Raw genomic sequence first — 13,760 nt, forward strand, 5'->3', positions numbered from 1 at the left:
GGTCAGACTTGGAAACAAAACAGAGAGAAAAGCAAATGCTGAGAAACCAGCTCTTTGGTTTTATGTGACTTATGTGGCGCTTGAATTTCACCCATTGTTTTGCATAGTCAAAACACTGTTTCGGGATGAAGAGAAAAGCGGTCAGTAAAATTTATGGCGCATTTCACCAATGTGAAACTTCATACAGTGTGTGAGGTCGGCTTTCCTTGTACCATGTATGTTGCTGTGTGCTGTGGAGCTCCGCAACTCTGTCGCAGAGACAGGTTCCTTTATTTTTTATTGTATTTGGCATTTTAAGTAATCCTAAATCCAAAAGTACAACGTTCAACAGTCAGACGAGAGGAGAAGTGCCTGCACGGTCAAGCAATACTTTCCTTTTGTTCGAAACATGTTGTGAATTATATGGTCGCACTCTTCTCTAATGTCACAATGCAGCCTGTAATAATTATTCCTGTCGTATGCTGTGAGTAAATGTTAGTGTCAAATCACACACTCCACTGTCTCTGCACATCTCAACTCAAAGTCATGCCAGTTGTGTTGTACCCATTATCCACAGAAGGAAGAAAAAATACACCACAAAACAACAAAGCTCCTCTGGAGACTAATAAAAACAAGTCCAATAGCTATTTTTACAGTTTACCACTGGATTCTTCTTCTTCTTCTTCTTGTGTTACTGTCACACGATTTGAAGTCACTCCTCATACTGGCATCATGGCGTCAATGCTGAAAAATGTTAAAATGCTCCTTCATCGAAAGCTGCACGGCTGCTCGTTTTATTTCAATTGAATTTTCGGCACCGAGGTGAAGAAACTAAACAAGAAGGACAAGTCTCTATTTATACCTCATATATTTACAATGCGGTGTTATTATAAATAATGAGGTCCCAAAGGTTTGCATGCTGACAGTGTGGTGGTTGTTACTAGCAGCCATTTAGCCACACTCAGGTCCCTGGTGGCCTTTACAATCCCCGAACGAGAGCACTACAGTACCACACTCATTTCACCACTGCTGCTCAAAAAGCATATTATCCCGACGTGAATGAAATCACTTCCACACATGCGTAGCGTAGAAGTATGTGAGCGTTACAGTAAGTACGCAGCAGGTATATACAGTATGTACGCTGCATTAACGTATGGGCAGAGTGTGTTGTTTATGTGTGTGTGTTTGCCTGCTTGTTGTACTGTATGCTCATGCATGTATATATGCCCGAGGATGTGAGCGAGTGTGCGTTGATGTGAGTGTTTGCAGTGTGTGGGTTTCATATGCAAGGGTGTGTGCATCTGTGAATGTCTCTGTGTGAGTGTGTGTGTGTGTATGTGCATGTGCGTGTGTGTTAGAAGGCAGATGACCTGATTGGTGGCAGGCCGGCCAGCTGGTGAGGGCTAGTGTTTCCTCTGGCATGAAAACTCTGCTTGGATCATCACCCTAACCAGGGAGGGGGAATGTGTGTGTGTGTCTGTGTGTGTGTTTGCGTGCGAGTGGCTGCAAGAGTATAGACCCAGCATTTCTTTGTGTTTATGTTTTATATATTTCACTGATGCTTTTATCCTCAGCGAAACAGAACTGAATCAAGCTTCAATTCCAGGATCAACATCATTATAATCAACTGACAGTCAGAAGTCTGAGCCTCTGTGGTGGAAAATAACATGTTTTTATAATATACACTATAACTACATAACATGTATGCTGCGCAGCCACAGACAGACATAAACACCAAGCCTCAGATGAACTGGTGAGGTGTGTGAAAATAGTTTCCTGTATTTGTGTAATTTCAGGAGTTTTTAAAGGGCGTGTCCGAGACAGGAAAATCCAGGAAGGTATGGATTTTAAAAAAAGAAGAAAAAGAAAAGTAATACTAAAGAGAATATTTTCCAATTTGCTTCACATATTTACTGCATTAGCCGGTGGTTTGAAGACCAACTCGAGTATGTGTGTGTCTGTATGTGTGTTTTCTTCGGCAAACTAAACAAACAAGGGAGGAAAGACGTTTTTAATCATGGATCCGTTTCGACTTTGTTATGGGAAGTCCCTCAGATCAGAGCCTCAATCTGGGAATTTTGAATTATAATTTATACACATAATACACCAACATAGACACACCCATGCATCTATATGCATTTTTGAAAGGATTTTGTTAGTCACAACTCAAGTAATTTTTTTCAGAGGTGCTTCGAATGCAAATTTCAGAGACATATTTAATATTTTAACTGTTTGTTATTGACATCAAGACTTCATTAAACAATAATCCTACCTCAGTCGTACTCAGATAGGCTAAATTTTTCATAGCCTTTATTTTGGGAGTGTTTTTAGACTGCCAGTATTCCTGACCCAAGTATGTTATTTTCTGCCAAGGATCTGATTAAAACTTTGTTCCTCCCCCAAAAAGTTAAAAAGAAACATAATACAGACTCATTCTCAAGACTACAGGAGCCACTCTCCTGTTTTTTTTTTTTTTGGATTAGCTGCCTCTGTCTCACCTCACATTTCCAGGCCAAGGACCACCCCTCCCCTGATTTCCACTCTGTGTGCATCTGGCCGTGGGCTCGCTCTGGTCTGACTCTGGGCCAGGAAGGTCTGCCTGAGGCTCTTTGGAGAGGAATCTTCTGCTCACCTACTACTGTCCTGGTCGGATGAGACAAAGGGAGAGAGAGAGGGGGGAAAAGAGGAGGCGGCTTTAAAGATAAGAATGCAAACTCTGAGTACAAACTGAGCATAAGTAAGTCATTATCACTTTGGTTTGGAGTCATTAGAGGTCTTAAATACACTTTAATAGACACATAAGCACATTTCCTTAAAGGGTTTGTAAAACTTCACAGCAGAAAGAAATAAAGAGGAAAACACAGGAAGGGGTTATACTTCAATTTAATACTAAACTAGAGCTCACTTCTACTATTCTCAGTGGAAATTAGTTTGACTGCCCCCCTTTCTCACAAATGGTTTAATTAAGCTACAGCATTCATACCAAGATATGCTGAATCTTTTATAGTGATATTAATGCTTAAAACTTAATTTACAGATTTTTATCAAGCAGATCATCATAGATGCGCAGCCACAATACGTCACACTATTATATAGTTATATGGTTTGCACGTTGGCAACAAAGTGCCTACTTTCATGTTGGGCAAATAAAGTTTAATTCGGTCTCCGTCAGCTTCTCAGGAAAATGTTTTGGTCCAGGAAGTTTCTGCCCGACCAGGTTCACAATCCATATTTTAACTCTGTCCATCCGACATTACATCTGGTCCTGGGTAGGGAGCGTGTAGCAGGTTTATTAAAGCTTTTTTTTTGCAATAACTAGTCACATTAATGTGAAAAACCAAGACTCAACCATACAGTAAACGTGTGGTAAAATCCAAAACCAGAACCTAAAGAGAGATCCTAAAGGAGAGACACTTTTACATAATGCCATGTAGAATCATTTGATTCACTACACAGAATATAAACATCCTATAAAATGCCATGTTACAGTTAAGTTAAAACAAAAACAAGATGGGATGGGATTCTGTTTCTATTGAAATATGCAGAGCTTTTCCTTAATTGGAGAAAATAAAAGTTGCAATACTAATTTCTGTGGATTGCACTTTTGGAGTTTGGGAAAGTCAGAGGGACAGAAGAAGAGTAATGGGGAGGTGGAAAGGAGGAAGGCAGGCAGCGTAGCAAATGAAATAATGGAGAGAGCATAAAGAGCAGAGAGTGCTGGGGTGTAAGTGACTAAGAAAAAGAAAGCCGTAACATAATAAAACAGATGAACTGCAGGCATTCGCCCCAAGACCACAGTGCTGCCGACTTTTACAACAAAATGAAAACTCCACTTTTACCCCTGATTTATTGTCCGAACTGCAACAATTCTTCCCTTCTCTCTCCTTCGCTCACTTCCCCAGTTTTAATCTAATTTGTAGTGGTCAAGTTGCTGCTCATAAACAAAGCACGCACCAAAGATTGATGATGCAAAAAAGCACACCCCCCCTTTCTCTGTCTATTGTGTACACATTTTTGGAAAGCCATGAATTGACTGCGAGTTATATGCACAAAAACTGCAGTGGTGGGATTTTCCTCCCCCAAGTAGAGGAAGGTACGATAGTTTAGTACTTTGTTTCGTGCAGGGCAGTGGGAACTGATGAAAAAGCCTTAGGAGGTGTTTGTGGATGTGATGGCAAAGGTAAATGTCAATGCATTCATAGGCCACACACACACGTCCACACACACTCACATACACAACCCTACACTCCCAAATCCTAAATGAAGTGTATAAAGGAGGTAGGAAGACCTTTGGTTTGCATACAAAGACTCAAACGCACAATATAGCATAGAAGCATGTGTACAACAGACACATCCGCTCTTCTTAAACACTCGCAAACAAATGCACACACGCAACCACAACCAAACACATACGGACAGGAATGAGCTCACCCGTGTGTGTGTGTGGATAAATAAGTCAGTCATACCACACACACAGATAAAGCTCTCGGCCACTCTTTTGTCCCTGAAACACCAAACTCTGCGGTCGACTCGCTGAATGACAACATACGCCAGGGAGAGCTGACCTTCACCACCACAGACACAAACATCACTTCATTAGCCGCAACTCTGCCGCAGGCCGTGTGGAGGACGGAGAGAGAGGGAGGGGGGGGGGGGGCTGCAGACAGGACAGACGGAGAGCCAAGCCAACACAGAGATACTGCTAATCTCACTCAAAAGGCAAGAAGAAAACAACAAAATACTAAACACTGTGGTTCAGCAGGTGATGCTGTTTGGGTGTTTTGTTATTGTGCAGAACTGGACAAAAGGAGAGCATCAACCAAAACCTGAACATGAACATCAAACAGGAGGTTTTTTGGTATTCGCTCCTCATAATCTTCATCTTTCATTTCAACTCTCCCTTCATCCACCAGATGTCCTCAGACTTTCCCTCCTCATCCCAGAGTCACCTGACAGCCAGATCCACCTGCTCGCCTGTCTCCTGTTCCCCACCACCTGAGCTTCCCTCCCTGCACCATTCACACACCAGTGCCCAAGCTTCATTATTTTTCCCAGCCAGTACTTAAATCCTCTCCAGATTACACCGTACACCTGTCTACCTGTCTGTGAGCCTGATTCTCTGCAGTTTGTGTTCTCAGGTTCCTTCATTTCACTCTCCTCTGTGTGTCTGTGCTCATGGCTTCTCCCTGTCTGTGTTGCTAACGGTAGCTGCTGCTAGCTCAGAGATTGTTGCTGTTGCTTCCTGTAATAAAGGTTTTGGTATTTCTATATGATATTGTATATTATATGTAGTTATTACTATATAGGTTATGGTATAAATAGATAATATATAATAATAGGCTATAATATAATATAGTATAATTGTGCATAGACTATGATCATTTTGTTTATTTGTATATATAGATAATAATAATCAGATACGTAGGCATTTGTAATTATATAAAAAATGCAAAAATAATATAGTGAATGGGGGCAGGATTAAATAAGTATACACTTCTTCCTGCTCCTTTTCACACATGTGAAGTGTTAATGTAAGACATTTTCTTTTGTCTTCCTTTTCAGATATGTGTATAGGTATAAGTGTATGTACTGTATGTGTGTATATGTCTGTGTTTGTGTGAGAGAGAGAGAGAGTGGATAGGTGTGTGTGCGTTATCTTTCTTTCAAATGCATTTTTTATTTTATTTTTATTTTACATGTATGAAATAAAAGAAATCAATCAAGGGGATTCTATGAAATGGTCACATGTCAGGGGGAGGCAGAAAGGGAGAAGAACGACACCTGAAACAGGTGATCAGTGGCAGGCAAACCCACGACCTTTGACCATCTATTGGGCTAGACTGAAATCCATACAACACTATTGACATTGGTTTTTGGTATTTGCATCACAAATATATCAAATTATTAAACAAAACACTGGACGCAAAGTATGGGCATTTTTTTTTGCAAAATGTAATTGCCCATCTTATGCATTTGTGGCACTGACAGTGTAGATACAGTTCAGGTTAGACAATTAGAATAACACAGTAAAGCTGAGAAAACAATCTCGCCACAGAATCCATTTAGTAGCTGTCTGGAGCTTTTGATCCTCATATACGATCTTCATGAGCAAATGGAGGTGCTGAGTTGTTTTGAAATCGTATATGTTGAACTTACATCAGTTTTCAAAGAGCACTTGGAGGACTTTTTCCTCCATGCTGACATAAAGACTTAGGTTCTAGGTTCATTCTTGACCTTGGAAACGAAGGCTAAGAACACAATCTCAGCAGCAGCAGCTCCATTTAGAAGCTGTTATGAAACTTTCCATCAAACTTGATTTAAGTTTACGTAAAGACTGTCGTCATCAAGCAGTCAGGGTTAATTGCAGACACAGGTCTCTCATGTCATAATCAAACACATCACACACACACACCAAAGCAACTCCATGACCTCTATACCCATGATACTCCCTATGCTATATACACACAGCAGCAGCACACTGTGTCCTGCGTCCTGGAATTTGATGTGAATCTGCAAAATCACTTGGAGGCTCAGCTGTCCGCTCTCCAGACGAGTCATTTCACACCAACGTTCAATGATCTTAATGTGAGAAATCCACCACAGAAGACTAAAGAGAGCACGTTTGACCCCCACGGTACAGTAGCTGGAAACAGACTGGAGGCCTCTGCAGCCACGGTGCATTTTCAATAACCGGTGCAACTGTTACGACTTCTGCACTCGTAAACCTCCTTATTTTACCTCTATTGTGTTTTCCAACTAGATATAAAGTTATCTAAAAAATCTTGAAATCCAAAAAAACACAATCCAATCTATAGGAAACAAAGAACAACACCTATGGAAACACTGACCTATCATCTATCATCTAACAGTGAAACGTAACTATGGTCTGTATTAAGCTGCTGGCACAGACGACCTATAGGGTCACTCTTTTAGGGGAGAACAGTTCTGCGTGTTCCTCTGTGTTAAAAATGCGACTGGTATCACACTAACACTAATGTATCACCTGACCTTTCATGTCTGCTGCAGCTGCATTCAAACACACACACACGCAGAGTAACTGGTGGCTGGGGATGGATTCTCTGGTTCTCCAGGGGGCAGTTTAGATGGTCACGCCTTTCCCTCTGTGCCACTGAGGCATTGCCACTGTCTGTTTCACATTTAACATGGCAGCCCTCCCCTCACACACACACACTGCTTACACTGACATTGCCTGTTTCACATTACAAACCCATGCATGTGCATGCATACAACACATACATTCATCCAACACTAACTGACAAGCATGCAGAAAGGCACAAACACACACACAGGCACACACACACACAGTGCCTCTGCTCCTGTCTGTTTGACATTAAAGCTGAGTCCCTCTGCACCAGAAGGCAGTAGTTTATGTAGATATAAACTATTGCTCTAATTACCCCATATGTAGTCCTCCAAAAACAATGACGCTCTCTGATGAATATTTAACGACTGAACTCATACACACACATATGCATAATAATGATATGTGTGCACACAATCAAACACTCCCTGATTAGAATTTATTACAGACAAACTATTGAAATGGCTCAGCCTCTTTTCTCCTCTGGTAATTATGGATATCTCAAAACATCGCTTTTCTCAGACTTCTAAATCAGGTACTTTCTTTATTTACATGCACACCCTTGTTTAGGAGAAACATCAGATCTTTAGTACTGGAGACAATAACATTGTGACATGTAGTCATTCTGTATTTGGCACATGTCAGCCGACCATATTAGAACGTCTCCACCCACAAAATCATGCTTATTCAAGGAGCTAAAGCTGAAACATCTCATTTCTGATTTGCTGTAATATCTGATTATTAGATCAAATAAAAAATTTGGTGCATAATCATTAGCAAATACTTTAATTGAACCAAAAAGAAAAAAAAAGATGGAAATTTGTTGCACTGCACATTTCAATTGTATGTTGATGATATTTTTATATTCTGGTGTCTAAGGGTCTTCACTTAACTAGCAGTCACGTGTCTTTCTGAATGACACATGAGAAATGGCAGCGTGTTGCATTTGCTCATCCAGCAGAAATGAGTATGTCATGGTGAATGTGGAGACCTTACGGAGGGTGAAACCCAAAGCTTGGGCGCTGATATCTGGGAGGGTTGTGACGAGCTCCGCCGTCCCGACATTAGTTAGCATCAAAGAGGCAGATGACAGCTTCCTATGAAGAGGCAGCAGAGGGGAGAGGATAGATTTCAGTCAGACGTGGTAAGTATGGGTAAAGACTTGCAACTTTTACCAGAGTGCACAAACGCGTACGCAAGCATGAACAGATATGCATATGTAGACTCTGCATAAGTGTCACATGTCAATAAGATATTAATAAGTGCACGCTGATATATTGTAGAATAAGTGTAAATAGGCAAGCTCTTCTTACAGCTGACTTTCATTGAAAATGTGCTGGTATATGACACTAACTGATGTTAGGAGCCAGCTAGCTCTTACCTGACAGAGCTCCTCCATGCCTCAGACTCAAGCAATAAGCTTCTTGCACTATATATTTATATAGGTGTTGATTTTTTTGTCCATATTTCTGATGTTGATCTGTGGTTGTGCATGGCTGATCACCATTCCTGTGCTCTTGATACTGGGGTATGTGCTATTGTATGTGTTTGTTATAGGGTATGTGTCATTTTAGGTTACAGTATCTGTTCTTGTCTACCACCTGAGGGAAATAATGAAATAAAGTTGAAGTTGAAGTTCTGTTCTGTTAAATATTTAGCCCGCATCAGCGATATACCACTGCCCTTATGAAAGGTAAATATCACTCAATTAAAGAGGAACTATGCAAGATTTTTAGGTTAACAATGCTACATTTTTACCTTAACTAAACAGCTTCGGAGTAATTGTGATAGTTAAATAAATTACTTGTAACTTGCTACGAGGGAGAATGGAGGAGCTCTGCCTTCCACATAGCATCTCTTGGCCGAAAACCAACCTTGCAAGATCAGTGTCCCAGCTCTCGTCTCTGTGGCACTGCGACACAAACATGCCCTTTAACCCGTAAACTCTTGTTCATGATGGATAAGACTACACAAATATACACATTGTAACACGTGTATGATAAATAACATTATCTAGGTTGGGTTGCTCACCCTGAGGTTTCTCCGATTTTTCCGTTAAAAGGGTTTTCCATGGAGTTTTTCCTCAGTCGATGTGAGGGTCTAAGGACAGAGGATGTTGTTACGATGCCATGTAAAGCCCTTTGAGACAAACTGTTTGTAAAAACGGGCTATACAAATAAAATTGCCTTGCCTTGCCTTGCCTATTGCTCCATTTATTGTTTTCTCGCCGGCTTAGCTGGAAATAAATGCACATGGCCGGGAGGAGGGTTAGCAAAACAGCAGAAAAGCGACCAGACTTGCATAGTTCCCCTTTAAAAACACATTGACAAGTTTCAAGGTGCCTGTAGCTGCATCTCCTTCTTTAATGACGTTGCTGATATTGGATCCTACTGGACAGATAAATACAAGTTATATAAACCAGGCAGAGTCGCTGCAAAACAAATTGTGAAATCTAAAACATGATGCTAATCGGCTTTGATGAGGAAAATCTGTCAGCAAAGAAGTTCTGCAAAGTTGTGAAGGGACACTTGCATTGTGCCAGCTCATAAAACCCATGCACTACGCTCACTCAAATATGCATCCACACACTCTGGCACAAACAGTCGTATTTCAAGGCATACCTCCAAAACCCATATTCATAAACAAGCACATGGTGCTGGTCAACTGTATTTTCTGAGTTTGTAACGTGCAGTTTCAGTCTGAATGTTGACCACTTGGACACACGATCCACCACCGCAGTGTTTGCTGGAATCTGTTAGAGGTCAAAAAAAGCTGAACAGTCACTATCCTTCTTGAGCTCAGAGAAATTAGCACAAGTCTGAGCACAGCAAAGAGAAAATAAACTCCCCTCTATATATGATGAGTGAAAGAGAGAGGGCAAGATAAATTATGCTTCCAACTTTGTAACTGGATCCAGATGAATCGCTTTTAGTATGTGGGAAAATAAACAAGGATACATGCATATACCTTCTACAAAGAATGCATGTATATTGTATATATAAACAGGTTTAATTAACGGCATACACACAACCACCATACCTCATTCTCACAAACACACACCAATGGCCTCATTTTTGGAAAGATGAACAAACACCATTGTTTATGTTCATGCTAAAATACTAAAATATAAGAAGTGCTGATTGATTGGAAAGAAAATGAGGATGCAATGAGATTTTAAAGAAGAAAATATTAAGATATGCAAGAAGAGGAGGACAAATTATTATGATAACTAAATTATAAAAATATTTTTTGCACACTGAACAGGCAGTAATCTATAGTGAAGTCCATGTGATACAGTGCAGACAGAAGAGAAAAGTGTGAGTCATTGAATCACAGCTCAACAAGTCCATCTGAGCCCTCTAGGTAGCCGTCACTCTTTTGTGGTTATGATATCGCTTCTGGATGAAATTCAATAAGAGGAAGGACCCTGAATTGGTCTGCTGGAGCTGAGCCAGCGCTGAACTAAAACAATACAGGTGAAGAGTCTGAGAAGAGTAAGCTGAAGGTAAGTCTGTGCAGTGTGCAGTGTTTTTTTTCTCCATGAGATGGACTTTATCCTTGACATTATTTAACAGACAAATAAACTACATTTGTTTTAATTTCAACAGGGAAAAAGATGTTCCAGGTTGTCTAGTGTCTTGTTGCCTTTTTTTGTTCAGTAGTAGGAAAATGAAATTGTAAAAACACATGAAAATACATTCCAGACATTGACAAATTATTGGCAGGATCAGTCCTCCAGCATTTTTTGCTGAGTTGCTCAAACCTTCCTGCAAGTCATTTGTGGTCATTGGACAGACTTTTTTTTTTTTTTTTAACAATCTTGGGACATCCAATTCCAGTTTTGCTGATCACTGGTCTGTCACAACACAGTATTAAGTTTTTAGCTAACATTATACTAACGTATAATAACACTGTGAGGAATACTAAATTCACATTGGCTGATTGTGTTTATATATATTTTGGAGGGAGTTACAGAAGTTGATGCTATCTGTGCTATTTTCCAACAATAAATGGATTTGAATATATTTAGAATAAATTTCATCCTCTCATTTTCTTTTTCCAATGTTCTTAAATGTGCATTTGATATTTTAATCACATCACTCATCAAAATGGAAACCTTATGTTACCTTTTAATACAATAAGAGAAAAATTTAATTTCATTGATGTGGCAGGACTTTCAGCTTTCCATGAGATTCATCACTACCAGAACACATTGATTGATGAAAAAGATTAATAAGTAGAACGATTGTGATACTCCTCTGGATAGAAATATATAGACTGTAATAGACGTAGTGTGATGACATTAAATTAACCTCTCCGTTTTAAAAATCATATGCCTCCAAAAGGAAGTAAAAAAGATATTCTAATAGCACTGATCCGTGCCAGCAAAGTCCAATTACACAGAAACACTAATATTGTAAAATGATAGTGAGACAATGACACCGCAGAGCGGAGGGGCAGGGCTGAACTCCAAAGCTAAACAAACCCCACGGTGCATAAACCTATTGCTCCGGTCCGTCACCTTGTAACCCAGATTCCAACAACAACGGCGCGCAGCACAGACACGTTTCCCCTGGTGTGTGCCACCTCAGGCATAGAGGCGCTCCGGTCTTGGTGGATTTGTAAAAAGAGGAGTAGACATGCTGTATAGAGTGGAGTCTGGCCCCAGAGGGAACAACAAGCCTGCCCTTCCCTGCACCTCCTCCTCCTCCCCGGTGACCTTTCACAGAAAAGATATTACAGCTTCTATCTCAGCAGACTCTTAAAGGATCAAAGACGCTCGAGACCCACAGCACATAAGACACAAAATAAATCATTGTACAGATACACATGCGCATTAAGTATCTTTATATATACACACATTTGCTTGTAAGGATATCTATATAGTTAAATGTACGGACAAATCCGAGGTCAGCTTTACACACACCCCGCATGCCACACACAGGCAATATGTGCTCTCTCTCACACACCTGCACAGACACAAAATCACTCCTATTACATGTTTTTTTTTTTCTTACTGCTCTCACTCAATGCGGTCCACAGGGACAGATGATGGGAGTGATAGAGAAGACGAGGATAAGAGGATGAGAAGGGTGCCTGAAGCCAAAACGAGTTGGTTTTCAAGAAAAGGGAGTCATCTAAGCTGCCAGTCCCTGTCTTTTCTTTTGGAAAAGTTAATCCCCATCCCTTCTCCCAGTAAGATATGATCCCGCGTCTACAGGAACCCACTGGCATGAATAGAAGCAGGTGAACTGTCAGGGGATTTTATCACTGCAGGAGCGATTGGATTCCACAATACAGAGATGAGCCCTTCTTTTTCAAGGGCCAGAGGAGCTATCTTTTCCAAAGCAGGTCCAGTGATCAGAAACTTAGCTCTGCTTGTACTGCTGTAATGTGTGTGTGTGCCAGGGTGAAATGTGAGCATAAGCACATCTGTGTGTATGCTTGCTTGTTACAGGCTTACAGATTACAAGCCTATTCAGCCACTCTTTTTTTTTTTTGTTGCATCCCTTCTATAGTGAGCAGGCTGCAGGAGTGAGCTGGGTACTACTTTTACAAGTATTCATAATGGATAATAATAAGCTTTCCCAGTCCAGATTCCGTGTGCCTAACAAAATGTTGGATCTGAAGGGCTTTGGTAATCAGTAGGCGGCCTGAGCTAGAGTATTGAATGCTCAGCTCAAGGCCATAAAGACTTCATGTTCATGTTGCTTTCCCTTTTTTTGATATCACTGTTTTGGAATTTGCGATTTCTACAGATTCCCAGCAGACATTTTGACAAGTCATGGCAGAAAAAGCACAGGTGTAATTAATAACAGCAGTAGGTTCATTAGTTCAATGCCATAGACTGTGCATGCTCCTCATTGACTCGCCTTATTTGGGCATTGACATGAAATGGGGCCCCTAATAAATGATAATTAATTACACCTGTGCTTTTCCTGCTATGACAAGTTAAAATGTCCTTGATGGAGAAAAAAAAAACAATATTCATCTCATCTGGTCACATGTTTCCATCTGCTCTGAGTTTTTACTCTCTGTTCATGTTATATTCAGGTCTGTATCTCACACTGTTGTATCCGTTACAGACAATTAACCCCCAAGAAAAACAAAAACTGTAGTTGTGAATGTTTCAGCAGTTCATCACGTTCACTTTAAGAAGCTGATACATGTTAAAGATTACTTACTACATGCCTCTACTGTTACTACTGAGTTTGTATGTCTAAAGCACAGGTGCATGCGTGTTTAAAAATACACATGTGTATCTGTACAGGTGTGTGTTTAAGTGTGTATGTGTGTGTGTGTCTATGTTCCCCTATGTGATCACGGTAAGCAGCTGTCAGGGGCCCTAGTCCTTGGGTGGTCTCACACCCTCATCCATAAATTATTACCCCACTCTCCTGCTGCTGGCCTTGAAGTGTGTTGGGGTTAGGTTAACACACTTTGCTAGAGCGTCCATCTCCTGTATGTCTGGTCTTATACTCAGCTACCATGAACGTACAAATATGGACCATATGGTACAGTTGGATAAGGGTTATATTTGGATCTTGATTCACATTTTGTTATTTCCATGTCCAACTAAAATATGCTGAAGATAAAAATGTATATACAGTGACTTCTGACAAAAGTTTAATTTGGGTTTTAATCTCCAAATATTAAGATTTCTAATCCAGTATCAGCC

General features: G+C 40.4%; 1 long non-coding RNA gene across 2 annotated transcripts in view; it reads right to left on the reverse strand.

Annotated features, from left to right (window-relative positions):
- Positions 1 to 13,760, reverse strand: part of LOC146973194 (uncharacterized) — an 86,000-nt gene that overhangs the window by 58,860 nt on the left and 13,380 nt on the right. For both annotated transcript variants that reach the window (XR_015037668.1, XR_015037669.1), the window contains exons 3-4: positions 8,078 to 8,178; positions 2,478 to 2,622 (exon numbers count right to left, since the gene is read on the reverse strand). This is a non-coding gene — a long non-coding RNA (uncharacterized LOC146973194). The remainder of the gene's footprint in view (positions 1 to 2,477; positions 2,623 to 8,077; positions 8,179 to 13,760) is intronic.

The sequence above is a fragment of the Trachurus japonicus genome, chromosome 15 (genome assembly GCF_045865225.1).
Source record: "Trachurus japonicus isolate A0001 chromosome 15, Traja_1.0".
Taxonomy (NCBI): domain Eukaryota; kingdom Metazoa; phylum Chordata; class Actinopteri; order Carangiformes; family Carangidae; genus Trachurus; species Trachurus japonicus.